The sequence below is a fragment of the Sturnira hondurensis genome, unplaced genomic scaffold (assembly GCF_014824575.4).
Source record: "Sturnira hondurensis isolate 20B ecotype Veracruz unplaced genomic scaffold, ASM1482457v3 Scaffold0001160, whole genome shotgun sequence".
NCBI lineage: Eukaryota > Metazoa > Chordata > Mammalia > Chiroptera > Phyllostomidae > Sturnira > Sturnira hondurensis.
In genome coordinates, this window is record NW_028073791.1 from 4,993 (window position 1) to 32,455 (window position 27,463).

Genomic DNA, 27,463 nt, shown 5'->3' on the forward strand with positions numbered 1-27,463 from the left:
GTTGGTAAGTCCGACATTTGAGGTGGGCAAGGCAAGGACGGCGACATCTAAGTTTTCTTGGGTGAAAAGCCTGAGGCCTCATAAGGAAATGGACAGAGTTGGACTGAGAGTTCACTGGGAACAAAGGAGGGTTGGAGGACCTCAGAGATTCCAGGCGGAAGATGCCCCTGGCAGACAAGCTGCGGGCAGCTGGTGGGGAGGCACCCATCATCGGGGCGTGCGGTGACTAAGATCCTAGTGCCGGAAGGCAGCACTAAGGAAGAGCTTATCTTGTAGATGGGGAGGCCAAGGGCGTGACGGTGGGGGTTGAGCGGAAACACTGCACCTGGTCGCCCAGGGGTCAGAAGTGGGGACTGCCGAGGGGCAGCACGTGAGTCGCAACCGCTAGAGGCAACCTACACTGGGCGTGCCACACCCACGCATTTACCAACCACGTGGCTGGGTCCCCGCTACCCGCCAATCAAGCAGTGTTGCCAGCCACCAGGCCCTGAGGCCCCGCCCAGAGCGGGCGTATTGCCAGCCAATGAACGGCTGAGCCTCGGCTCCCAGTGCGCAAGCACCCCGGGTGGAGTTGGCTCAGGGCCAGAAAAGCGGGCCAACCCCATGGGGAAGGTACACCAGGCTCGCTGTCATCTTCTTGCCTCCTCCTCAGGGTGCGGCGTAGTGTTTCACCCTGAAGGTTCACTTTCGTGGCGAGCCAGCGCGGTGACACAGGAGTACAAGTGACTGGGGCGACAAGTGAGTAGGGTGCCGGCAGCGAGTGGCCGCAGAAGTCTGACGGTTGCGGTGCTAGGACTGGCTGGGCGCGGTGTGGCCAGGAGGTCGTGTGTCTTGTCATCTGCTTTCTCCTTTGCCCCTCAGCACTCTCTTTCCAGCCCCTCACCATTGTTCCACCACAGCACCCTGGGGAGATGGGGGGACCTTTTCCTTGGTGAGTGGACTCACAGAGTCCCCTTCTCCCGCCTCGGCTTCGTAGTCAGGGGGAACACCTCTCCGGTGAGCCCCCTTCTCTGCTCCCTGGTGGACCGAGTGGCGCAGAAGATTGGCGCTGCGCGCCCCCCCCCCCCCGCGCCACACACACCGTGCCCCTCCCCCTCCGCTTTTGAAGTAGACATCCAGGGAAAAGGTGCTGTGGCGTCCTGGCATTTTCTTTATCCTGGTCGGCTGTGCGAGTTACTTTGCCACTTGCATCATTGATGATAATTACAACTACTGTAATTAAACGTGCTCAAAAAATATCGAGACAGTGAAACTTCGAAATCAGGGCCGTACTCTCGGAAGTACTAGGCTATAATAATGTGCCTTTTGGAGTTTGTGATTAAAGAAATATTTTGGCAAATGTGAGGTGATAAGACGTTGATGTTTGGGGACACTGGGTGAGGGGTAGTTGTGGATTTCATTGGCAGCTTTTCTGTAAATATAAAATTAATCCAAAGTGAAAAATTGTATTTAAGGAAAGTAAATTGGACCAAACCAAATCTGGCTTGTTTCATGTTTATTTCTCAACATGTAATTTAGATAAGGTAAATTTCCAAAGCTCAAATTTCAGATTTAGGCACACTTTGGAAATGTAAGACGCCTTCAGGGTGATCACAAACAAAATGAGTTGCAACAAATATTTTAGTACCTGTTGCCTCCACAAATATGGGCTAGGTGTGGGAGAAGGGAAATCAAAAAACTAACATTACAGGAATTTGAAGGAGCCAAATGCTGTCAATCTTTTGGAAGTAGCTCTTACATTTTTGATAATAGCTTAGAACAGTGGTGTGAAACTTACTTTCAACCAGGGGCCACATCAGCCTCTCGGTTGCTTTGAAAGGGGCCGAATATAATTTTAGGGCTTTATAAATGTAACTGCTCCTTAACTAAGGGCAAGGAGCTGGGCCCTGCCTGCCGCTGGGGGGGAACAATGTGCAGAGCCAGATAAAACGAGGTGGAGGGCTGGATTCGGCCAGTGGGCCTTGTGTTTGCCGCCTGTGGCTTAGAAGTACGCAGGTAAATCACCCCAAGATACTACTGGTTCAGTAGCTGTCCTACTTTGTTCCTGATGGTACAGGGAGTGCCCCTTTCGGTAGTTCTTTAAAATTTGGGATTTGTATTAATAGTCTTCATTTCTAAACCATCTGTTTTGAACACCTGCTCCTCCCTGTGAGTTTCTACTTGCCCTAGCAGTGCTGGATTGGTTTTGTTCCACTGTCTCTTTTCTCCTGTTTTACTCCCGAATAAAATCTGGTTCTCTCCCCTGGCCCCCCACTTTACTGTATAGCTCTGGTTTTGTTTTGTTTTAATTTGTTACGCTTTGTTTTTGAAACTAGTTGAGACAGGCAGACTGGTGAACAGCCGGTTCAATCCCAAGCAGAATTAAAAGAGGGGTAAAATAGGAAATGTTGCAAAAGGGATGAATAATGTTGACTGGCAAAGAGGCGAATGATGACACCTGAGAAATCTGGAGCTGGAAACAGTGAAGGCAGGTGTTGGGACAGAAACTGGGGTTCTGCTAAGCGGTGTCGTGAGGTGCAGCCGGAGGGCAAGGAAGTCAATGGAGTCTCAGACACAGGTGACACTGACAAGCTGAGCTGTGTCTGTGACAACCAAGGAGGCGCAAGAGGGTCAGTGTGTGCATGCCAGGCACAGAGCATAGGTTAGGGGAACATTGTTACCTGTTGAGGCTGCGGGGAGAAACAGGACTTATGGAAAATGGTTTAGTCTGTGTGGATTTTGTAGGATCGGCATGGAAATCAGAGAGGGATAGAGTGGAAGAATTGAGGGCAGATGTGTGAGCTGGAGAAAGAGGCGCCAGAGACTAGACGACTCCTACAAGCAACCCAGGAAGACACCCCAACTACTTTGTAACAATGAAAATACATCAGGCCCTGGCTGGTGTAGCTCAGTGGATTGAGCGCGGGCCTGCGAACCACACGATCTCGGTTCGATTCCCAGTCAGGGCACATGCTTGGGTTGCAGGCCAATTCCTGGCAGGGGATACACCAGAAGCAACCATACACTGATATTTCTCTCCTTCTCTCCTTCCCTTCCCCTCTAAAGATAAATAAATAAAATCTTAAAAAAAAAAAAGAAAATGCATCAGAATTCAGTCCTCCTTGGTCAGAATTACACTAGCTCCTGTTGCTCCTGTCTGCAAAACATTGAGAAGTGACGTTGGTGATAAATTAGGTTCAACAAAACGTTGGTATTACATGTGTTTATCTGCTTTCTAACTTACTGAAATCAGGAATTCCTGCAGGGCAGCCGAGTGGACGCTCTGGAGATCTCCATTGGCCACTCCAGTGGCCAAAGGGTCTCCAAACTCACTTTGATATTTATAGCCACAAAACCAGCACCCTGTATAATGTAAATTGTTCTCGCATATAAATCAGTAGCTTACTCCTTGTTTTTTTTTCTACGACACAATTCATATTTGTTTTTCTTTCCTTCTGTGGATAAACTAATTTTTTAAAATATTTATTTATCTTTAGATGGGAAGGGAAGGAGAAGGGGAGAAAAACATCAATGTGTGGTTGCCTCTCATGTGTCCCCTGCTGGGAACTGGCCTGTAACCCAGGCTTGTGCCCTGACTGGGAATCGAACCGAGATCGTGTGGTTCGCAGGCCCGCGATCAATCCACTGAGCTACGCCAGTCAGGGCTTGGATAAACTAATTTTATTCTTGTTAGAAGAGAAAGAATTCTACTTTGCTGTCTTGGAACCAGCCAAAGAATGGACCTGAGTCTGCAGAGTGGAGACTGTGGAATGAAGTTGTGCTGACCTCCTGCCACACAGTGAGCTGCAGGCCACTTAAGCTGTTCAGCCACGGTGCTTAAAGGGCACCAGGATGGCACTGGGCTGGGGGGGGGGTCTGTGAGTGAAAAGCATTTAGTTTCTCATTCCCGCTGCTGCCCTGTGCGAGGGGCTGCCTCCTCCAGTCCCTGCTGTTCGCCATGTTGGGGCTCCCACTCTGGTGTCATTGGAGAGGTGCCCCAAGGTGGTGACAGTTGGCATTTCTCTGGTGGTTTGACAGCAGGCAGGATAAGGGTGATAAAGTCAAAGGAACTGCTATTAAGAAATAACGTTAAAATGTTCTCAAGTGAGACCTGTGTTTAATCAGATGTGGGCTGACTTCCAAGATACATCTACGAGGGTGGTTTTATTTTTCTTTTAATTTGAGGTCATTTTGTCTAGCACTTCCTATCCCTGTAGGCCAGTAATGGTTAGTTGTTTTTTTTCACCAGGTGACCCAGTGCATGCAGTAGGGGGTCTGGTGGAGGTGGGGCAGAGGAGAGCAAACCTCAGAGGAGTTGAAGAATTTCATGAACTGGTTACGTAGGCCGCACTCTAAATTCCTCAAATACAGTGGAATCGGGCAGAAAGTTCTGGTCACTCCCCCAGCAAATTCTCAGTTATACTGAGCTCCCGGAGAAGGCGGAGACCCCCCCTACTTCTCTCTCTTTCTCTGTCTTTTATTTCTGCCCACTTCCAGGCATGGGAGGTGGCCTGTAGAACAAGTCACAACACACAGTAGGGTGACTGCGAGTAAGGGAAGAAAAGGGACCAAATGGATGTGCAGGCCTGAACTCCCACGCCCTGGTCAGGAGGGTGACTCAGCACTAAACCGTCCCACATGTTATGGAAGGAGAGACATTTGGGGCAATTCCCTGGGGAGGTCTGTTATCCATACCCATTCCCTCCCTGAAAAGTCACCTGGAATAGAATCTCTCTCTCTAGTAGTCAGTGTGGTGGACAAGTTCAGTGAGACCCACGTGACTTAAGAGCAGGGTGTCATGTCTTGAATGTATCATGGGCATGGATTTGGTCACGCTGTGTCCACATGTACCATCAGATCTGGGAGGATGGGAGGGCCACCTCCACCAGGTGCACCCAGTTAGGGCGCAAAACCAAGTCTGGCCAGGCTGGGCCTGTGCACTTGCTGGAACTCATGTTGAATTAGCCCCTCCCTCCCCCAGCAGTCCAGAGGCCTGAGAGCTGCCCGCACTTATGTTGACCTTTCAAACAAGAAAGTGGGTGTTCAACATTGGAAACAGGAAAATGTGAAAGAAAAATGGGTTTATTTGCAAAAATGAACTTATTCTCAGAACTAAAATCCAGGGCGGGGTAGGTCTGCAGGCTGGGGCTTTGGAGCTCTGGCCTTCTTCCACTTGACCTCTGCACTTGGTCAAATTCAATTATTTTCTTCCTCCGAACTTCAGATGGAGCTAGTGATGGACGTGCTGCCCTTCTGAACGGGGTTCTGTAGAGAAGTTCAGAGGCCACTGGTTAAGCCTGTCAGGACACTCACACAGCTCTGCCCCGGCACCGTGGGGGTGACGGCAGCACCAGCGTGGCAGAGAGCCTGAGCTGGTCCCCGGGGTGCTCTGTGCAGGCTGAGCGCACGGTCAGCCGTCTGCTCCTGAAGTCTCTGCCTCATTCCCTGGTCCTCTGGCTAGAAGCCCTGGTTTCTCTCAGAGCCTTAGATTTTTCTCCCCACTGTGCACTGTGTGTAAGCTTTACGCAGCTGGGTGGTTTTCAGGGTAAACTGGCAAGAGAAGGAAAAATAAGCAGGATTCCCTCAAAATTGTGGAGCAGAGGCGCCCATTTTCCCAGGTCCTCACCAGAGACGTGTTTTCCTCAGTGTTTTAGAAACTTACACCTCCCATCGCCCCCTCCCACCCTGGGCATGGCTGCAGCCTCAGGGTAGAAACAGGGCCAGGGTGGAAGAGGGAAGGGTAACCTCGGCTGTCCCTCGCTCTGGCTCTGATAGGCCCCTTGTCCAGGCCTCCCTGCCTCGTCCCCCTGCTGCCCAGGCAGCAGCGTGGAGACTCGCCACCTTCAGGACAAAGCTGAGATCAAGGTGGGAAGACCAGTCGGCTCCCTGCCGTGCTGGCCATTCGTCCAGCTCTGACTCCTGTTCCCAGTCTGCCCACTGCTGCTTCCTTCTAGAATCTGCAGATGATAGCTTTTCTATTCCGTCCTGAGCTCGTGGTTGTCATCAGTGGAGGGGAGGGGGCAGCCGGCCGGCTGGCCGTGGATCAGCTCCATGTTGGGGCCTCCAGAAGGACGTGTTCTCTTTCTTTAAGAAGAGAGGGAAGGAAGAAGTGAGTCTGGATAGCAAGTAGGCTTTCTTTAGAAATAAGGAGACAGTGTTTTCTCACAGGCCTTTGAAGTGCTGTGTTGGTCGGTATGACATACATTCATTTTATTCTCTCTGACAGTCTTCTTGGAGAACACGGATGAGACCGGCTGCACAGGGGTAGGGACAAGAGGGTGAGCGTGCTGTTCCCAGTTCCGAGACGCACAGTGTTCATGCCATTCTGCACGTCTGAGTCTCTCATCACGCAGTCCAGGTCTGGCCAGAGGTGGGACCAGCTGGGAGTGGCTCTCCCGGGCCTTCTTGACACTGCCCATTCGTCCTGCACGTCTTCGGTCTGTGCTCATTGCCAGCTGAATGCGGTGGGTCAGCAGGCCTTTAGGGTGCGTGGTGGAGCCACAGGGCAGAGAAGTCCTGGGCCCCTGGGTCCCTGTGTGGAGAGGACAAACTGGTGGCTCCTTGGCCCATGTCATGGGACCTGAGGAACAAGTAGGTCCCACTGGGTTCAGGCGCTGCAAAGTCAGTGGTGGCAGCTCAACGTCGTTTCCCTCCCGAAGAGAGTGTCTGATCCTGTGTTTCGGTGTGTGTTGGGTTCTCCCGCCAAGTATTTAAGCATTGTTTTTCCCTTCTCACAGCCAAGTTGAGAGATAAATCAGAGCCATCTGATTTATCTGGAAGAGAGAGTGTATGAAAACAAGACATTATTATTACCATAATTTCGAGTACCTCTCTGCCCAGTATTTATAGAAAAATTATGAATTATCCCTTAACTTTGACAGTTGTGATCTGCAAAGTTGTTTTTTTTTAAATATACTTTTTTGATTGTGCTATTACAATCAAAATTGTCCCAATTAAAATTGTGCTATTAAAATTGTCCCAATTTTCCCCCATTTTCCGCCTCTGACTGGTACCCCCATTCCCTCCAGCAGACCCTGTCCTTAGTTCACATAGGTCCCTGGGCTTCTCCATTTGCTCTACTGTTCTGCCCCCCCCCCCCCCCACACTAATCTGTGCCTATCAGTTAGTTGTGCTTCTTTGTCTCTGCACCTTCCCCCGGTTCTTCCACTTCCCCCTCCCAGCTGATAACATTCCAGAGGAGCTCCGTATCTTTGATTCTGTTCCTGTTCTGCTTGTTTGCTCTGTTTTTTTTTTAGATTCAGTTGTTGATAGTGAATTTGTTGCCATTTTAATGTTCATAGTTTTGATCTTCTTTTCTTTATCTAGTTTTCTTCAACGTTTCATATAATAACGGTTTGATGACCTCCTTTAGCTTTACCTTGTCTGGGAAGCACTTTATCTGCCCTTCCATTCTAAATGATAGCTTCACTGGATAGAGTAATCTAGGTTATAGGTCCTTGCTTTTCATCACTTTGAATACTTCTTGCAAGTCCCTTCTAGCCTGCAAACTTTCTTTGGAGAAATTAGCTGACTGTTCTATGGGAATTCCTTTGTGGGTGCCTCTCTGCTTTTCTCTTGCTGTGGGGTTTCTTCTCTTTCAGCAAGGAAAGGCCATTAGAACCACAGGGAAAAGCTCCAGCATACATGCACGGCCCAGTCCAGTTCCATGAAAGTAAGGGTTGGTTTGAGTAAGGGTTGTGTCAAGTGTAAGGAAGAAAAACTCGCCTGAGTTTGGCATGAGGGAACTCTCCTGTGAGGGGAGGAAGTCCACTGACCCTGGGGCGGGACAGTATGTGGCCCCCTGGTGCCGGGGAGTGGGTATGAAAAGCTGCAGCGTGTCAGCTGGCCTGGGGGACTTCCCACCTGGGAGGGGGATGTCCAGGAGCTGCCGTCCTGGGAGTGGATGCTCCGCGGGTCCTCCAGGCTGTGGCTGAAATGGGACCTGGGACAGCCATGGACGTCATGTGATCAGGGTGGCAGAGCCTTGCTGCTGGGGTCCTGAGCGGCTGCTCACACGCCTGCTTACTTCACGAACAGGTACATAGGACGCAAACAACTGCATTGGTGTCGCTCTTCATTTTGGTGCTTATTTGTTACAGTGATTAGCTATGCTAACTAATTCAACTTAACTGGTCATTAAGTTTCTAGAAAGTATACCCAAAGCCCAAGAGACTTAATTATAAATAAAAATAGATGGAAGTGTTATCAACCTTAACAAGGCGAAGCGGCCTCTATGGCAGAGGAGAGGTCGGGGCAGGAGGAGACTGTGCGACCACCTTCAGCGTGTGGCGGGCATCAAGGCTGCCCCCTCCCTAGAGTTAAGAAAGTGCTGTGAATCAGTGATCGTGCTGACAGGACTGCAGGTGCACCACAGACTGACACTGGCACAGCGACGTGCTGGGAGACCCTTCCCCGCCTGACCTGTCCGCAGGAGAGGCGCTGGAGCCCATCACGAAGGTGCCCTGGGTTTATGGAGAAGACGGCAGGGTGCCCCTGGAGATGTGACCTCAGAGCCAGTTGAAGTGGTGCCCTTGAGGGGCAGGTGGGGAGATGGGCTAGGGGGTCCCTCTGCTCAGCCCTTCCCTCCTCTCCCCACCCTATCCATCGCTGGCTCCCTCCCCCCCTCCCCTGCCCTTAGTCTCTTCCTCCTGCTCACCTGGTCTATCTCCCTAATCAGCCCTCGGCACTAGTTTGTATGTTAACCACATGCGGTTATTACCTTCATTAAAATTAAAGTATTTAAGGTTTGTAAAGTAAATAAACATTAGAAATTGGGTTACTGAAGACAACAAGAGGTTTTTTGAATACTTGAAGGGCTCTGAATTATTCATTAATATTCAACTTACACATCATTCTTATCTGCTTATTAAAGCTGGCCCCACATTTCTGGCCTTGGGACACCCTTAATGTCAGTCACTGGGGGTCACCGCAGTGTCTGATCTTGATGTACTGCAGTCAGTTTTCTGGGACAAGCCCAACTTAGAGACAATGGAAAAGATGTGTGCATGCCCTCCCCTCTACCTGAAATCGCCCACCATCTGTCTGTCCATCTGTGTGTCCGTTCAGCCAGTGATGGAGGTGCTGAGGGCTAGGCCTCACGCTGTGGGCGGGGGACACAGGTCGGCACTGCCACTGGGTCTGCACTGGGGAGACAGGAGGAAAGGCCTTCATCCGAGTGCCAGTGTGGGAATGGGGCCAGACTTGCTGGTGACAGCAAGCATGAGCCCAGGCACTGGGTGGTGCCCAGTTTTCCTGGTTGCCCACAGAGTGGCCTGGGAACAGGCAGTGTGGCTGCAGTGAGGGTCACCTCCCACTCCCATCACACTCTCCCAGTAGCTCAGCTGCTCTCTTGGGGTGATGAATTGCATCCACCCCACATCCCAGTCTCTGCTGGGCCCTTCCTGAACACCTACAGGAGCTGCAGCTCAGTGGAGGAGGTCAGGCTCCAACCTCCGCGTTTGACCTTGAATGTGGCTTTCCCACCTTGAGAAGGGTATTTAACTCTCGATTTCCTCATTTGCACAGTGGAACAGTGATAACTGCAACATAGGCTGTTCTGAGGTTTACATGAAGTTAAGTCAGTTCACAGAAGGCCCTTACTATACATACACTGGACACATAGTATCAGTAACTGTTCCGTCTTTTCTGCTACTGTCACTGAGGTGACAGCCTGCATTTGCTACAGCAATGCTGCACGTGGCTGTGCTGTGTCAGAAACCTGGTCCTACACCTGAGTCTTACAGCACTGACCTGTCCGAGGAGATAGGGAGGGAGTCCACTGGGGTGGCCTCGACACACGTGGGCACATCCCTGAAGGGGGAGCCGGGCCACCTCACTTCCCCCCATCAGCCAGTGGTGGGGTTTCTTTGGCTCTGACGTCTTTCTCTTTTCTCATGAAAGATGCATTTCACATGACAGCTAGAAAGGGAAGGAAGAAAATTATCCATGAAGTAGAGTGAGGTGGGGACCTAAAGATTCTGCAGAACTCAGCATTTTCTTAAGAGCTCTCAGTGATCCTATGAAATGTGGGTTTCAGGACTAGCTTTCTGTTCCCTTTTATTTTGCAACTGTCCTGCTGCTCGTCTTGTGACAGAGGGGCCTGACAGTCTGGGGAGGGGCACGTAGGCCTGCCGCGCTCGAGTTGGGCAGGCTGCTCTGGGCGGTGGTTCAAGGAAACCAGGGAGTGTTTCAGAAGAAGGAGATGTTGATGATGCCCCAGATCTAAGCAGTGAGCAGGAGGGCCGCCCAGGTACAGGTGTGCCAGGTGCAGCAGTGAGGGGCGCTACCCCAGCCCCTCAGAGCAGGTGCGTGTGTGTGAGTGAGTGAATGAATATGAGTGTGAGTGGAATGTCAGTGCGTATGAATGATTATTGTGATGGGTGTGTATGAATGAGTGTGTCTGTGTGCAACGGGAAGGGAGTTCTTCTATTGTAACCTCGAGGCCTTCAGTTGAGACCTTTGGTCTCATCTTCAGATGAAGATAAACGGTCATAGCGAGACACTGACGGCCTTGAACGAGGATGCCACTGCTTCTAATGTGTGTCCCTGAATGCACACATCACCAGTGCAGCCTTGTGAGTTAGTACTTGGAAAGTAAATTCTGCAATTTTCTTTTGATACTGTAATTGTCATATGCAGTCAATTATTTGGGGTTAAAAAGTTTACTAATGCAAACATTTAAAATAGGTTACCATTTTGTCCTGGCTGGTGTGGCTCAGTGGATTGAGTGCCAGCCTGCGAACTTAAAGGTCACCAGTTCAATTCCCAGTCAGGGCACATGCCTGGGTTGCGGGCTAGGTCCCCAGCTGGGAGTGTGCAAGAGGCAACCAATCAATGTTTTTCTCCCTCTCGTCCTTCTCTTTCTAAAGAGAAATAAAAATAAAATCTTTAAAAAAGAATAATAGGTTACCATTTTAAGCTGTTGGCACTTCTCAGGTAGTTCCTCCTTGAGCAGCTCTGTGGTGCTGCTGGTGGGTGGAGACACCACCCAGGGTTCCTTCCGTCCCTCCGTCAGCTGCAGGTGGCTGTGTGGAAGCCGGGCTGCCCAGCTGGCTGTCCTCTGCCGTGAGAAGGTAGCACTGGCCTGGGTAAACACCCATCCGCACCTGCACACACTGACAACTCCCCTCACACAGCACCTTGGCTTCTCTTAACGGGCCTGCGAGGAGGACAGAGGCTTGTCCAGGGTTGCTCAGTGGACCCCAGACCCCGGCTGCTCTCGCTGTGTGTGTCCAGAGACCTGTGAGACCGTGGGTCCAGGGAGTCTGGCACCGGTCACCATGCCTCTGTGTGTAAGGCCCCAACTTTTTTTTATTTTTAATGTATGGTTGCCTCTCGTGCGCCCCCTGCTGGGAACTGGCCTTGCAACCTGCAACCCAGGCATGCGCCCTGACTGGGAATCGAACCGCAATCGTCTGGTTCACAGGCCTGCGCTCAGTCCACTGAGCTACACCAGCCAGGGCCCCCAACTTCTTTTCCTTTTGAATAGTTTTGTCACAGTAAAACCCACACAATGAAATTCACCATTTTAGCAGTTTTCCGTGCACAGTTCCATGGCGTTTTGCACGCTCATAACTGCCGTGAGGCTGCCACTGCCATCGTCTCCATTGCCGTTCCCATCTTCAGCTGAACTCTGCCCCCACCAAACAGCAGCCCCCCTCCCCCACCCCGGACCCTCCATCTCACCTTCCGTCTCTGACTCTGAGGGCTCCAGGGGGCGTCACGGGCGTGGAATCACACAGCACTTTTCTTGTTGTGAAGGGCCTGTTTCACGGAGGAGTGTCATGTCTCCAAGGTCCATCCAGGTGGTAGGATGGGTCGCAGTGTCCTTCTTTTTGTAAAATTGAAACTACCGGGGTGACATTGGTTTATAAAGTTGCATAGGTTTCAGGTGTACAGTTCTACAATGCGTCACCTCTGTATTGTACCGTGCGTTCACGCCCCGAGTCGGGTCTCATGCCGTCACCGTTTACCCCCTCCTTACCTTCTTCTGCCTCTCCCCCCCCTCCCTCTGGTCACCACTGTGCTCTTGTCCGAGTCTGTGAGCTTCTGTTCTTTGCTCAGTCCCTTCCCGTCTTCCACCCAGCCCCCCCCAACACCCCTCCCCTGTGACAGCTGTCGGTCTGTTCTCTGATTTTGTGAGTCTAATTCAATTTTGTTAGTTTATTTTATTCATTAGATTCCACATAGAAGTGAAATCCTACAGCTCTTGTCTTTCTATGACTGGCTTACCTCACTCAGCACGACACTCACCAGACAGACACTCACCAGGCCCATCCACGCTGCTGTCACAAAGGGAGAGATTTCCTTCTTTTTACCGCTGGGTCGTATTCCACTGTGTGAATGCACCACAGCTTTTTTATCCATTCATCCATTTATGGGCACTTGGGCTGCTTCCAAATCTTGGCTATTGCAAATAGCTCTGCTGTGAACATAGGGGTGCTTATGTTCTTTCAAATTAGTGTTTTGGGTTCCTTTGGATATATTCCCAAAAGTGGGGCTGCTGGGTCAAAAGGCAGGTCCATTTTTCGTTTTTTGACTGATCACCAGACTGCTTTCCACAGTGGCTGCGCCGGTCTGCATTCCCGCCTTCAGTGTGTGAGGGCTCCCCTTTCTCCACGTCCTCACCAGTGCTTCTTTGCTGATTTACTAATGATGGCCATTCTGACTGGTGGTTTTAACTGGCATTTCTCTGGTGGTTAGTGATGTTGAGCATCTTTTCATCTGTCTATTGGCCATCAGTGTGTCCTCCTGGGAGAAGTGTCTGCTCAGGTCCTTTATCCATTTTTTAATTGGATGATTTGTGGTTTTTTGGTGTTGAGTCCTAAAAGTTCTTTGTGAATTTTGCATAGTTAACCCCTTATCAGATGTATCATTGGCAAATATGTTTTTCCATTCAGTGGGTTCCCTTTTCGTTTTGTTGATGGTTTCCTTCTCTGTGCACAAACTTTTTAGTTTGATGTAGTCCCATTTGTTTTTCTCCCCCCCCCTTGCCCATAGAGATATATCAGAAAAAATATTGCTGCAGGAGATGTCCAGCATTTTATTGCTTATGTTTTCTTCTAGGATTTGTATGAGTTGAGTCTAATATTTAAGTCTTTAACTTGTTTTGAGTTTATTCTCGTGTGGTGTAAGAAGGTGGTCTAGTTTCATTTTTTTTCCCCAACGTGTCTGTCCAGTTTTTCAACACCATTTGTTGACTAGTCTGTCTTTACCACACTGTGTGTTCTTGTCTCTTTTGTCGTATATTAATTGGCCATAAATGCATGAGTTTATTTCTGGGCTCTCTCTTCTGTTCTGTTGATCTGTGTTTTTATGCCAGTATCATACTGTTTTTTGGTCACTGTGGCCTTGAAATACAGTTTGTTATCACGTAGTATGATTCTTCCAACTTTGTTCCTCTATCTCAAGATTTCTGTGGCTATTTTGGGTCCTTTGTGGTTCCGTATAAATTATTGGACTGCTTGTCCTGGTTCTGTGAAATATGCCATGGCTGTCCTGACAGGAATTAAAGGTAGAGATTGCTCTGGGTAGTGTGGACATTTTAATGTTAATTTTCCCTGTCAGCGAACACTGTCTATGCATCCACTTGGGTCTTCTTTAATTTCTTTCTTCGGCGTTTTGTAATTTTGTGAGTACAGGTCTTGTACATCCTCGGTTAAATTTATTCCCGGTATGTTTTTTTCATGTAATTGTAAATGAGAGTGTTGTTTTAGATTTCCTTCTGATAGTTCATTATTGGTGTATAAAAATGCAACTGATTTCTGAATATTTCTACCGACTGTGTCCTGCTACTTTAATGAAGTCCTTCATCAATTCTAGTAGCTTTGGGGTGGGATCTTTAGGGTTCTGTAAGATCTCACTGAGTTCATCCGTTCTTCCCCTGAGTTCCCTGGGCATCCTTATAACCATTCTTTTGAACTCTGTATCTGATCAGTTGCTTGCCTCCTCTTCATTTAGCTTTTTTCCTGGAGATGTCTCCTGTTCTTGAAGTTGAGGAATGCTTTTTTGTCTCAACATTTTGGCTGATTCTTTGTGTTCATTTCTGTGTAGCCTCTACCCTGACTCCTGGTTCTGTTAGGGTGGCCTGGTATAGTAGGTGTCCTGTGGGACCCAGTGGCACCGTCTCCTCAATAACCTGAGCTGGGTGCTCCAAGAATGTCCTTTGTGGGGGAGTGTGGAGTCGACCCCCGGGCTGGCTGGCTGGAAGCTCAGCACCGACCACAGTGAGTGAGCTGGTGGGCAGGCGCTGACCACACGGCGTGGAGTATGCCTCAGTAAGAGTCTGGTGCCTGTCGTGGTCCTTGTCACCATGGATATGCTGCTTGTGAAGTTAATCGGATCCTGCTCTGATGTTGTCTGAAGCTGGCCACAGGGTGTGTTGGTTCAGGGGCCTCTCCTGGTGGCCTTTGGTGCCAGACAATTCCAGGTGCTTCCTGTGACTGGCCTTGGCCCACTTGTGTTGAGCTACAAAGCAGTCCACCATGTGTGGCTGCCTCTGCAGGGCCTGAGTGAGAGCAGGAAGGTCCAAACAATGCCCCAAGGCCGGTTTTTACCAGCACCGGGCCCTGGGGTGGCTCAGCAGTGTCCCAAGGTATCTCAAGACCCGCCTCCACAAGTCCCCAGCTGTCAGATGCCTGTTAGGCTCAGTCACTGAAGGAGCCTCTGGCAATACTTGAGTTGCTTGAGGCAGGTTCTACGTGAGGCGAGTGGCGTTCTCCAGACTGATATACAGGTTTGAACTCCGGGTCAGCATTGGGTCTGATTGATGCCCCTCATCACATGGTCCAGTACAGCAGGTCGGGCTGCCCTCTGCTGGGTGCTCTGAGTATTGCACAGGGCCCCAGGCGTGGCTTTCTTTGTGACAGCAGAATTGAAAAGTTGTAACAGCCACCTCCCAGGACTGAAGGTGTCCGGATCTGTAGTCGGATATCAGCCGTATGAACTCATGGCCCCGCAGAGGGTCCATGGGTTCTCCAAGGCCAGGGAGCTGCTTCTTGCTGTGGGCAACTCATGGGTCCCCTGGGACATGGTGTTGGAGGGAGAGCAAGGTGGGGTCATGCAGCCATGATCCTGTCACGTGTCATGAAAAGTTTAGTCCCCTCCTGTGTGGCTGATGCTAGCAGATACCTCCCTACACTTCCTCACTGAGAGACCTGCGGTTCTCTCCAGATGTCCAGGTGTGTGTTCACTGGCTGCTCAGTCAACACACTCTTGGCCTTCTGCCCCCAGGGCTGGGCGAGCCAGGCTGCCCGGGGTTGCGAGGGCAAATGAGGTGTGTGTGCGGCACATGAAGGTTTCGGGTGTGGGTTGAAAACGCTATCTGAACCATTAAGGCTTTTAAAGAAAATTTGTGTGTGTCTTCTCCCACGCTAGACCTAAACAGCCAAAGTGAATGCTTAGAGTGCTCTCAAGGAAGCACAGCTCTGCCTGCACCCCTGCCAGATGCCACCGGAGCAGTGACAGAGGCACCCAGAGGAAGAAGGCGGGTCACTCCCCTCCCAGCAGTGAGTCTGTCTGCACAGCCGGCTGCTGGAGCCAGTGAGGCTCTCAGACACGAGGAGGTTATGATCTGATTCATAACTTTTAAATATCACCCTGATTTATTCTTTGTTTATATATCTTTAATTTGATTTTTTTCTACTTTTATACTTTTAGTAATTAAAAAAAATTTTAAAGAGTGGAATTTTTAAAAAGATTTTACCTCCCCATTTTTAGAAGGGAAGGGAGGGAGAAAGCGAGGGAGAGAAACACCGATCAGTTGCCTCTCTCTCATCCTCAACTGGGGACCTGACTGGGAGGTGAACCAGTGACCTTTTGGTATAAAGGCCAGAACTCAATCTACTGAGCCACACCAGCCAGGGCAGTTTTTTCAAATTTTAAATTAGCGTTGACATTCAATGTTAGTTTCAGGCGTACGGGGTAGTGGTTAGACCATTATAAAACTTAAAAAGTGATTCCCCCAGTGAGTCTTGTATGGGGTCTCTTTTAAAAGGGTATTTAATCCCTTTCGTGAGGGCTTCACCCTCATGATCTAATCACCCTCACAGGGCCCCGCCTTTCATCTGTTTCTCATTGAGTTTGTTGGGGTGACGCTGGTTGGCCTGGTCATAGAGGTTTCAGGCCCGCGGCGCTACAATGAGCATCCGCTGAGCATGCGCAGAGCGCAGAGCCTGTCTCCTTCCATCGCCGACTTGCCCCGCAGCCCTTTCCCCGTCCCCCACCCCTTCCCCTCCGATGTCACTTCCGCGATTTGACATTTGCAGTGTTGTTGGAGATGCGCCCAGAGAGGAGGTAGGATTTGCCTGGCGATCTTCAGCCGGCGTGCCCTGGCACACGGGTGTGCCCCGAGAATCTGTGTAACCTGCCACACCTGACTGAGGGGCACTGGTCTCTCTTTCAAGGCTTTTAACATTCTTTTTCTTCCCCTTTTTTTCTCATTGCTTCTTTTTTCCATCCCCCCCCCCCATTTTTCCTTTCTCTCTCTCTTTTTCCTATTTTCTTAGATGTTTCTAATGAGCTGACCGTGATATTTCCTAAATTCTAAATGGTCCACAGACCACAGCAAGACATTTCTTGAGGCTTCTGCTTGGAACCACAGTGTCATTTTTTAAATGTGACAATCAAAGGGAAGAGGGTCAGTGCCCCTGATGAGATAGTCGGGTATTTCCTGTTTTAAAAGCCTGCGTGGCACACCGGATGAACATGGCTCATTGAGGCAGATGAAGAGGGTGGCATGTGCTTCAGGGACAGAGAGTGGACATGCAGCCCGGAGGGAGGAGAGAGGAAGCCAGCAGATGGGAGCGGCCGCCCCTCAGAGGCCTATGAGTGAGGGGCCAGAGCAAGGGAACAGAGACCCTCTATGAAGAAGGGAGGGCGCGGGACAGGAGATCCTCCATGGAGGAAGCAGAGCAGGGGAAGGGGTGAAGCAGGGTGGGTGGGACCATGGGAGGGGCAGGGAAAGGGGCGGGGGGGAGGACAGGGACCCTGGGCAGAGAAGGAAAGAGGAAACAGAGGACCCTCCGTGGATGGGGCGGTATCTCCTGTCCCCTGTCCCTCATCCCCTGGCCTTCCTGTACTTACCCATCTGTAAAAGATCCGCTATCATCCCTCTCCTACCCCGGTCACAGAGGGTCTCCTCCCCCCCTGCTCTAACCCTTCCATGGAGGGTCACCTACACCCTACCACTGGCCCTGTTCCCTCCATGGAAAGTCCCTTACCTACTTCCGTCCTGCCCCCTGCATGGAGGGTCCACTGCCTACTCTGTCCTGCCCCCTCCATGGAGGGTCCCCCTCCCCCTGCCCTGCCCCCTCCATGGAGGGTCTCCACCCCCTCCCCCCTGCCCTGCCCCCTCCATGGAGGGTCTCCACCCCCTCCCCCCTGCCCTGCCCCCTCCATGGAGGGTCACCTCCCCCTCCCCCTGCTCTGCCCCCTTGATGGAGGGTCCCCTAACCTCCCTGCCCAGTCCCTTCCATGGAGTATCTCCTGTTCCCTTGCCCTGTCCCATCGCTCACAGGTCTCTTTGTGGCGTGCGCTCCTGTCTCTGGTCTTCATGTCTCCTGCCTCCAGACCACGTGCCCTGGTCTCTGTCCCTGAAGCACTCATCTCACCGTCTTCATCTGTCTAAATCCTACCTGTGCTCTCAAGGCACATCTCAACTATGATTTCAAATGCCAAATCACGATGAGATCTTTAAACTATATAAATCAGATGATACCATTCTCGTGCCTAAAAGCCTTTGTGGTTGTGATAGCCCCTTCGACCCACATGAGGGCCCTTTACCTGCCCACTTGCCCTGCCCTCCTCCCCAGCTGGCCTGCCTGTCCCTGCCCCTGTCCCTGTCCCAAGGGACACATTCAAACAGCCAAGTCTGAGTTTGGATGTGATAAAGTCTGGGGGAGCCCTCCCCTGGCCCTGCTGGGGAATCACTGCAGAGGCCTCCACCCAGCACTGTGGTATCTTGCGGCAGCAGGTCACAGAGCTAAGACAGGTCACAGTGGTGAGATAGGTCATAGAGGTAACCTGGCAAGCACCCTCAGTCAGCCAGGTTGGCCATTGTGACCAGTTGAAGCTAGATAAATAGACTTCGGGCCAAGGTCTTCAGGGGGGCCCCCAGAAGCCCGGACAGGGAGGGAACTGGCCCAGCGGGGGCAGGCTCTGCCAGCACCGCATGAGCCGGGGACGGGCCTCCCAGAGCCTCCGGTGGAGCAGCAGCCAAAGAACCTGCCACAGGTTTCCGACCCGCAGCACCTGTGATCATGCACTTCGTGGTGTGGGCCACGATGGGAAACCAGTGTCGTCCCTGTTGCTCCCTGGTCACATCACCTGAGTCTGCTTCCTTTGTGGCTTAGTTCTTGTTTGTCTGGCTGTCGGCCCCTCTCGGCACCGGGAAGGGGGCCTGTGTGGGCCCCGCCCCCGAGACCCGTGTGCAGTGAGGGCCACGGAGGAGCTGATGGCACACATGGGGAATGAATTCGGGAGTGAGGGGCTCTTCTCTGATTTTATAAAGTTTTATTTCTGTAAAAAAGTCGATTCCTTAACCTGTAAATACATTTGATTTTCTTCACCTCATTAGGACATCCAAAATAAATAAATTCACAAATGGAAGGAGAAGTTCCTGGCTGGGATGTGCTTCTTGGGATGCGCCTCCTATCCCCTGTCCCCACACACCAGCCCTTTAGCCTCTGATGGTCAGGTGACCCTGGTGTTTCTTCTGGGGGGGCCAGGGGACCCCCATCCCAGAGCTGTGATGGCTCTGGTGATCTTAGCCCCTTGAGTTTGTTTTTGTCCATTTCTTACTCAGGGATCAGCGACTGTGGCCATTGGGGGTCGGGGCAGATCGTATGCTGTGTGCTCAGTGGCTGCTGGCCTGCGGGGGGGAGCAATCAGTATGGGGGGCCCTCCTGAAGCCCCCCACACTAGCTGGCTTGCCGCCCAGCCATCCCCTCAACAGCAACTTCCCTCAGTTCCATTTGGGGTTCCCAGAAACAGTTTCAGGGACATGGTGATGTCAGGTGATGACTGGATGGCCTGTGCTGTGGCCACAGGTTTTGCTGAGGTAGAACCTGAGTGGAGACGACCTTCCCCAGCTGTCGTCCTGGTGGTGAGGGCTGAGCAGGGGGGTCTGAGAGGCTGAGCTTAGGGAACTGCAGCTGACTGAGGCTCCAGGTGTTTGGGCCGGGGGCGTGGCTCCACAGGGCACAGGGGCCTGTGTGCCCCTGCCCTGGGGATGGCCCGGGAGCTGCCCCTCCAGCTCCTGACCTGCCCTGGGGCTTGTGGAGGCCCAGTGCTTGGCAAGGAGGGCTGCCAGACAGCAAAGCTAACAAAATATTACATGAGACACATGAATGTGGAAAGATTGTTTATCTGAAATTCATTTTTATTTCTTAAAGATTTTACTTATTTATTTTTAGATAGAGGGGAAGAGAGGGAGAGAAACATTAATGTACGGTTGCCTCTTGTGTGCCTCCTACTAGGGACCTGGCCTGCAGCCCAGGCGTGTGCCCTGACTGGGGATTGAACCAGCAACTCCTTCCTTCGTAGGCTGGAGCCACATCAACCAGAGCTGAAATTCAGTGTCAGTTGGGCACCCTATTCACAAAACTCTCCGAGTCCAGGGTACCAGAAACCCAGCCTCAGACTCTGGAGCCCGGGTAGCTCATGAAAAATGAGTCACTCTTGCAGGCCTCGGTCTCCCAGTCTGTGAAGTGGGACAGAAAGCTCCTTACACAGTTCAGGTCCAGGCAGCTTGGAGACCAGCTCTGGGAGGCCTTAGGGATCCAGACATACAGGCCCGGGAAGGCCCTCCCTGCCACGGCCACCAGGGGCAGCAGCACCCACTGCTTGAGGCTCCTCTACAGGTTGGTGGGGGCTTTCCTGACCAAGTTGTCAGGTCAGTCAGTCACTCAGCAAATGCTGACGGGAGCCCATTGGGACAGGAGGGCTGTCGGGACAGGAGTTGTGGCCTGATGCAGGAAGATCCAGCTCCTGCCACATCAGGGTACCCAGAGCCTTGAGGAAGGGGCTCCCGGCAGCCTTGTTCCCACACCAGGCTGCTACCCGCAAAACCCTTCCTGAGCCCCAGCCAGGGAGTCCACCCCCAGCTCAGCCCTGGGCCTCCTGCCTCAGGCCCAGAGAGCAACAGCTGGTTGATCTCCACAGCCTGTCTTCTTGCTGCCCCCTGCTGTCGGGAGTGGGTAATACCCGCCCATCAATCAGCTGCTGAAGTGCCCTCAGGCCCCTGGAGTCCTGGGCTCTGCTCATGGTCTGCCCAGCCCTGGCTGTGCAGCAGGTGAGGCTGAGGGAAGCAGAGGGTGCTGCCCTTGCCCATCCGCCATTCCCTGCCCTGCCCTGCCCTGAAGCCAGGGTCCTGGTCCTTGTCCCCACCCACAAGTACCAGTGCTGCCTGCTCCCCATTTCTGCAAGGTTCCATCTGAGCTCTTCCCACCCTGGGGCTGGCTGCCTGATGGGGAGCCTCACTCTAGCCCCAGCTATGGCCCCACATCCAGAGGAGCCAGAGGTCCCTCCCAGAGTCCTCTCTGAGACAGAGTTGGGGTGGACCCTGTCCCGTGGGTAGGCTTCGCATACCCCACAGGTTTTCGCACAGCCTTCCCTCCCAGCACTGGCTGGCAGCATGGCCTTGGTCATGTGGGGGCCTGGCTGACTGCCTGGGCCAGCACCCCCAGATTCCCAGATGCCAGCACCCCCAGATTTCCCAGATGCCAGCACCGGGAGGCTCGGTGAGCATGTGCACTGCCTGGCATTCATTTGCTACCTTAGTCCTGTTGAAGACGACACTCTTTGTTTTATTCTGTAATTTTCTCTCCTTTTTAAAGTTGTTCATGTACAGTTTTCTCCATTTTTCTGCCACCACTTCCCCACCCCCACCTCCCGCCCTCAGTCCTTCCCACTTTGGCTTTGTCCATGGGTCCTTTATACATGTTCCTTGCTGGCCCTTTCCCTTCTCTTTTCCCGTTACCCTCCTCCCCTCTCCCCTGAAGACCACACTGTTGCCTTTCAAACTGTAATACCCACAAGTCACTCGGGCTCCTGTTGAGGGCAGGTTCTGATGCTGAGGTTCTGGGGCGGGGCCTCGGGGTCCACACTGCAAGCCAGCTCCCCTGTGATACCCATGCTGCCGCTTCACGGACCACACTCTGAGTAGTGGGGCCTGAATGCTCATCAGCTTCTAGAGACAAGTTCTATAGACAAGATGTGTAGCCCATAGCCAATGCTGTCGGGAAAAACTGGGTGATGCAGCTCTGGAAGCAGACTGCAGCTGCCCGAGGGTCGTGTGGGAGGTCCCTGAGGGAGGTCCCTGAAGACTCTCCTCAGAGTCTTCACTGAGGAGAGCAGTTCAGGGGCATACACACGGGGGCCGGGAATCCAGGCTACAGTGCTGTCTCTGGAGTGCAGAAAGAAAGGCCAGCACAGAGAGCCTGGGACTGTGTCAGCAGGCAGTGCGGCAAGCTGCTGGCCAGCAAAGGCCTCCCTGAACAATGGCTGGGCTGCAGGGGCCGGAGCGCCCAGGGCTGGAGGGGTCTCCACTTCACCCCTCTGCTGCAGGGTCATCTCTCCTTCTCCAGCACAGTCTGCACATTGGGCAGCGGGTGGTCCATAAAAACTCTGTTTCCCCGTCAATGACTGGATGGGGTGTGGCCAGNCCTGTGATACCCATGCTGCCGGGTCACGGAACACACTCTGAGTAGTGGGGCCTGAATGCTCATCAGCTTCTAGAGACAAGTTCTATAGACAAGATGTGTAGCCAATAGCCAATGCTGTCGGGAAAAACTGGGTGATACAGCTCTGGAAGCAGACTGCAGCTGCCCAAGGGTCGTGTGGGAGGTCCCTGAGGGAGGTCCCTGAAGACTCTCCTCAGAGTCTTCACTGAGGAGAGCAGTTCAGGGGCACAAACACAGGGGCCGGGAATCCAGGCTACAGTGCTGTCTCTGGAGTGCAGAAAGAAAGGCCAGCACAGAGAGCCTGGGACTGTGTCAGCAGGCAGTGCGGCAAGCTGCTGGCCAGCAAAGGCCTCCCTGAACAATGGCTGGGCTGCAGGGGCCGGAGCGCCCAGGGCTGGAGGGGTCTCCACTTCACCCCTCTGCTGCAGGGTCATCTCTCCTTCTCCAGCACAGTCTGCACATTGGGCAGCGGGTGGTCCATAAAAACTCTGTTTCCCCGTCAATGACTGGATGGGGTGTGGCCAGTGCCCAGGTGTGTGCCTCACCTGGGACCTGGCCTGTGGGCAGGTGGAGGGTCCACTGTACCAGAGAGTGGAGCCAGGTGACTCGTCACGCTTGCTGGCCTTCCTGGAACACAGCCTCAGCTCCACCCCTGACACCTCACTTCTTTCTGAGAAGAGGAAAAGGGGACTGAGGCGTAGGGGCACCAGCTTGGGAGGGTGGTTGATTCCAGGGCTTTCTCTGCGCCCTGTCAGTGTAGACAGCCAGGCTGCGGTGGTGAGAGTGCACCTGGCCCAAACGCTGCACTCAGAGGAGGGCTGGCCCAGGCCCAGGGCTCACCTGGTGCGCTTCAGGGACACCTGGGCATCCTCTGAGCCTCAGAGTCCACGTCTGTGCAGCCTCTCTGAGAATTAGGCCATGAAGTCAACTCGCACAGGTCCCGGTAGAGGTGAGACAGCCCTCCAAAGAGAGGGCTGGACGCACCAGCCTCCGTTTCCTTTCTAACTGCTCCACGGGGTGCAAAACGGAAACGACCTCTTCCCCACATGATGCAGCTCGATGGAACCACAACCCGGAGGGACCCCTATTCACCTCCTGGCTGCCTCCATCATGAAATGGGCAAATACATTGAAAGAGTCTTAAAAAAATTTTTACCGAAGCCAAACAGCCTCTCACAACAGTGCCAGCTAGTACACTGATACAGATGGGTTCCTAGAACACACCCAGTGGGGGAAGCCTGTACTACAAGGAGCCTGCCCTCCAGAATAATTCTTTTGTGGGGGGATTCCCCCTCATATATAAATGGGACAGAATAGACAGCTCAGAAATAAACCCACACCTTTTTTAAAAAATATTTTACTTATTTATTTTTAGAGAAAGGGGAAGGGAAGGAGAAAGAGTGGGAGAGCAACATCAATGTGTGATTGCCTCTCATGTGTCCCCTACTGGGGACCTGGTCTGCAACCGAGGCATGTGGCCTGACTGGGAGTCGAACTGGCGACCCTTTGCTTCACAGGCCCGTGCCCAATCCACCGAGCTACACCAGCTGGGGCTAAACCCACACTTTTATAGTAAAATACTATTTGACAGAGGAAGCAAGCACATACATTGGGGTAAAGAGACTTTATTTAATAAATAGTTTTAGGAAAATTGGGCGACTTCCACCAAGATGGAGGCATAGGTGGAAACACTGTGCCTTCTCCCACAACCAAGTTTGAATACAACAAAAGTTTTGGAGAACTAGGACACACCCAAAGACCAGAAAACGGAATTATACGGAAGTCCGACAACTACGAACCGCTCAACGGGGACGGTAAGAGAGGCGGAGCCAGCAGCGGAGCTGCGTCGGGCAGGACAGATCCCCCGACCTAGGCACGCAGGCAGCCCGGAACCAGTCGGGGTGTGGGGCAGACTGACCGCGGTCGCACATTCGCGCACAGTGAGACGGACCACACAGGCCCCAGGGGACGAACCCAGTGGTGGAGGGCTGACAACGGTGGCACACTCGCGTGCAGTGGAACGAAACGTGTGGGCCCGTTGACGGTGGTGGCTGCGGTGCTGGTGGGGGTCGCGGCAGCAGGCGGCAGAGGGAAGCCATTGTCCCTCTTTGACCCCGCCCCCACATACAACGTCACAACCCAGCGACTTAGTTGCCCTGCTCTAGTGAACACTTTAGGGCTCCAATCCTGCTACTTAACAGGCACGAACAGCCCAAAGATGGCGCAAGAANAGACTGTCAGCTGATTTCTCAAAAGAGACCTTCCAGGAAAGAAGGGGCTGGAAAGAAGTATTCCAAGTCATGAAAGCCAAGATTGCTTTATCCAGCAAAACTTTCATTTAGGATGGAAGGACAAATAAAGTGCTTCTCAGATAAGGTCAAGTTCAAGGAGTTCATCATCACCAAGCCCTTATTATATGAAATGCTAAAGGGACTTATCTAAGAAAAAGAAGATAAAAGATATGAACAGTGAAAGGACAGCAAACTCACAGTTACTAACAACCACACCTAAAACAAAAGCAAACCAAGAGGACAGCTAGATCAGGAGTGGAACTATAGAAATGAAGAACACATGGAGGGTTAGAAATGGGGGTGGGAGGAGGATAAGGGGGGAGAAGGCACAGAAAATAGCATAGATGGTAGGTAGAAAATAGATAGGGGGGAGGGTGAGAATAGTGGGGGAAATATAGAATCTAAAGAAACAGACACGTGGTTATAAACTAAGTGGGGGGAGAATGGTGGGGGAGGGAGTGCGGTTGGAGGGGAATGAAGGGGGGAATAGAACAACTGTAATGGTATAATCAATAAAATATATTAAAATATTTTAAAAATAAATAGTTTTAGGAAAATTAGACAGATACTTGCACAAAACTGAAACTAAACCACCTTCCTACGGCTCTGTGAATAGGTTGTTGTAGGAGATTCATAGTCCCAATGCGCAGCTGCTGCTGCTGTACGTCATTTACATGGTTCCTTCCAGGGTTTTCTGTGCATTTTTTTTTGACTAGTTGAAATCATTTGCTCTATATAGTTTTGAATTGTTTTTTTCTTTAGCTTATATTTTATCACATCCATTTTGAATGGGTTGAACTCCAGTAGGAAGTGAGGGGAGGTGATGAGGGAATTCTGGACAAGGACCACAGCTGCCAGAAAGGCGTGGGCCCAGGGAAGAGCTGGGCGGATCCAGGAAATGGTGAGGAATTATTTGAGGCTAACCTGTAACTCTGTGATGAGTTGAGATTCAGTGAGGAGTCTAGAAAAATGTTTCATTTTAGATGGTGGAGAGCCTGCAATGACATACTAAGGAATTTGTTGTTTATTTCTTTCTCATTAAAGAATGAGACACTTTACGTTGTACATATTTAGAAAAATGCAAATGAGAACAGACATTTAGAAATAATTCCCAGTCTGAGGCAGGACAGTAAGGAGTGAGGAAAATTCCTTGGCAAGTGGAATGGTGGACAAAGGAAGGAGGGAGATGGGGACACCTGTAATAGTATCAACGGTAAAAAGAAAGAAAAAAAAAACAGAAAAATGGCCCTGGCTGGTGTAGCTCAGTGGATTGAGCGCAGGCCTGTGAAGCAGAGGGTTGCTGGCTCAATTCCTAGTCGGGGCACGTGCCTGGGTTGCAGGCTGGGTCCCCAGTAGGGGACATGAGAGAGGCAACCACACATTGATATTTCTCTCCCACTCTTCCTCCTTCCCTTCCCCTCTCTCTAAAAATAAATAAAATATTTTGGAAAAATGGAGGGGGAAACAGGGACAGCTGATAAAACTAGCCCACCACCCAGGCATGTGCCCTGACCAGGAATCCAACCAGCAACCTTTCGCTTTGCAGGACGACACTCAACCCACCAAGCCACACCAGTCAGGGTGGCAGCAGGCTCTTTGGAGGGGGCAGAACTGAGTTAAGATCCCCACTTCTGCCTCTTGCTGGCCACACCATCTGATCTAACCTCTGAGCCTCTTTCGTGTCCTGTATGAGGAGAGAATGACAACCTCCCAACTAAATGACTTATGACCTGGGCTGTGGGCTTGGACCAGTGCCTGACTGACATACTATGTGCCTAGCAAGTGTCCACTCCTTTACCGTCTTCTCAGGACTCTGCAAACCACAGGGCACTTGGGCTTCAGGTAGGGACAGACCAGGCTACAGGCCGGCCTTGGAGCACTCAGAGGCCCCCTCCGCCAGGGAAGTGCCCGATTTGCTTTCACTCCCAGCAAAAGTGTTAATGCAAGCCCAGGGAGGAAAAGGGCTTGTGGGTGAGAGGTGTCAAGGATGGTGCTTGCTTTCCAGAATATCCCTGTGCTTTGTGATTAGCATTTAATCAGTTCCTAGAAAGTTTTGAAGATAATAACGTCCCAGCCCTGACTGGTGTAGCTCAGTGAATTGAGCGCGGGCCTGCGAACCAAACAACCGCAGTTCGATTCCCAGTCAGAGAGTCCCTGGGAATGCCTGCACGTGCCTGGGTGGCAGACCAGTTCCGAGCAGGGGACGCATGAGAGGCAATCATATGTTGATATTTCTCTCCCTCTCTCCTTCCCTTTCCATCTAAAGATAAATAAAATCTTAAAAAAAAAAAGCGACACAAATTGCTTTGCCCTGGCTGGTGAAGCTGTGTGGATTGAACATGGGCCTGTGAACCACACAATCACGGTTTGATTCCCGGTCAGGGAGCATGCCTGGGTTGTAGGCTAGTTCCCAGGAGGGGACTCACAAGAGGCAACCATACATTGATATTTCTCTCCTCTCCTTCCCTTCCCCTCTAAAGATAAATAAATAAATAATAATAAAAAAGATAATAACGTTCTTCCACTTCCCTGGCTGGTGTAGCTCAGTGGATTGAGCACAGGCTGCAAACCTAAGGGTCGTTGGTTCGATTCCCCGTCAGGGCACATGCCTGGGTTGCAGGCCAGGTCCTCAGTAATGGGCATGTGAGAGGCAGCCACACTTTGATATTTCTCTCCCTCTCTTTCTCCTTCCCTTCTCCTCTCTCTAAAAATAAATAAATCTTTTTTTAAAGCTTTCTTTCTTTTTTATCTTTTGAGGGGAAGGGAGGGAGAGAGGGAGAGAAATATCAATTTGTGGTTGCCTCTGGTTTTGTCCCCTGCCAGGAACTGGCCTGCAACCCAGGCATGTGCCCTGACTGGGAATCGAACTGCGATCATGTGGTTTGCAGGCCCGTGCTCAATCCACTGAGCTACACCAGCCAAGGCTAAAAATAAATAAATCTTTTAAAATGTTTTAAATAGTCTTTAAAATAATAATAACGATGTCTCCCCTTTCAGCTGATGATCTGGGAGTGAGACAGTATGTCTCACTCATTAATATCATTAATTACAGTGATACTGTAACGATATTCAGAGGCTCTCACAAGGAGTCAAGACTTGCTCTCTAATAGAAACGTAGAAGTCTAGGTATGAAAATTAAAGCGGCAGATAAGAGTGGCATCGGCTGTACCCTTAGGAATGTCTTCTTGAGCTGGGCCTGTTTCCTGAGACCAGTGGGCGGAGTGATGTAGCGAATTAGGCCGCGTGACAGTTGTGGCATGTGGGGCTCACTTTCCAGCTCGCACAGCTTTGACAAAGCCTTTGCACACCTGTTAATCCGCTTGCACCTCAGCCTCCCAAGGGATTCTGGGAAACTGAGACTCAGAGAAGAGGCTTAGGGTCACCGAGCTGCCAGGGGAGTTTCAGGGCTGGTTCTGTCTACTCTCCTGAGTGCAGAACCTCCGCTCTGTCGCCTCCTTGAAATGTTGAGCTTTTCCCAGCGTTTCGCTGAGTTTTCCTGGGTCTCAGGGCATCC

At 51.5% G+C, this 27,463-nt stretch overlaps 1 long non-coding RNA gene across 1 annotated transcript; it reads left to right on the plus strand.

The window, feature by feature from the left end:
- Nucleotides 1-590: 590 nt before the first annotated feature.
- Nucleotides 591-16,901, plus strand: LOC118998946 (uncharacterized). The gene is made up of 3 exons (XR_005069006.1): nt 591-738; nt 15,355-15,542; nt 16,485-16,901. It is a non-coding gene; the product is annotated as an uncharacterized LOC118998946 (long non-coding RNA).
- Nucleotides 16,902-27,463: the final 10,562 nt, after the last annotated feature.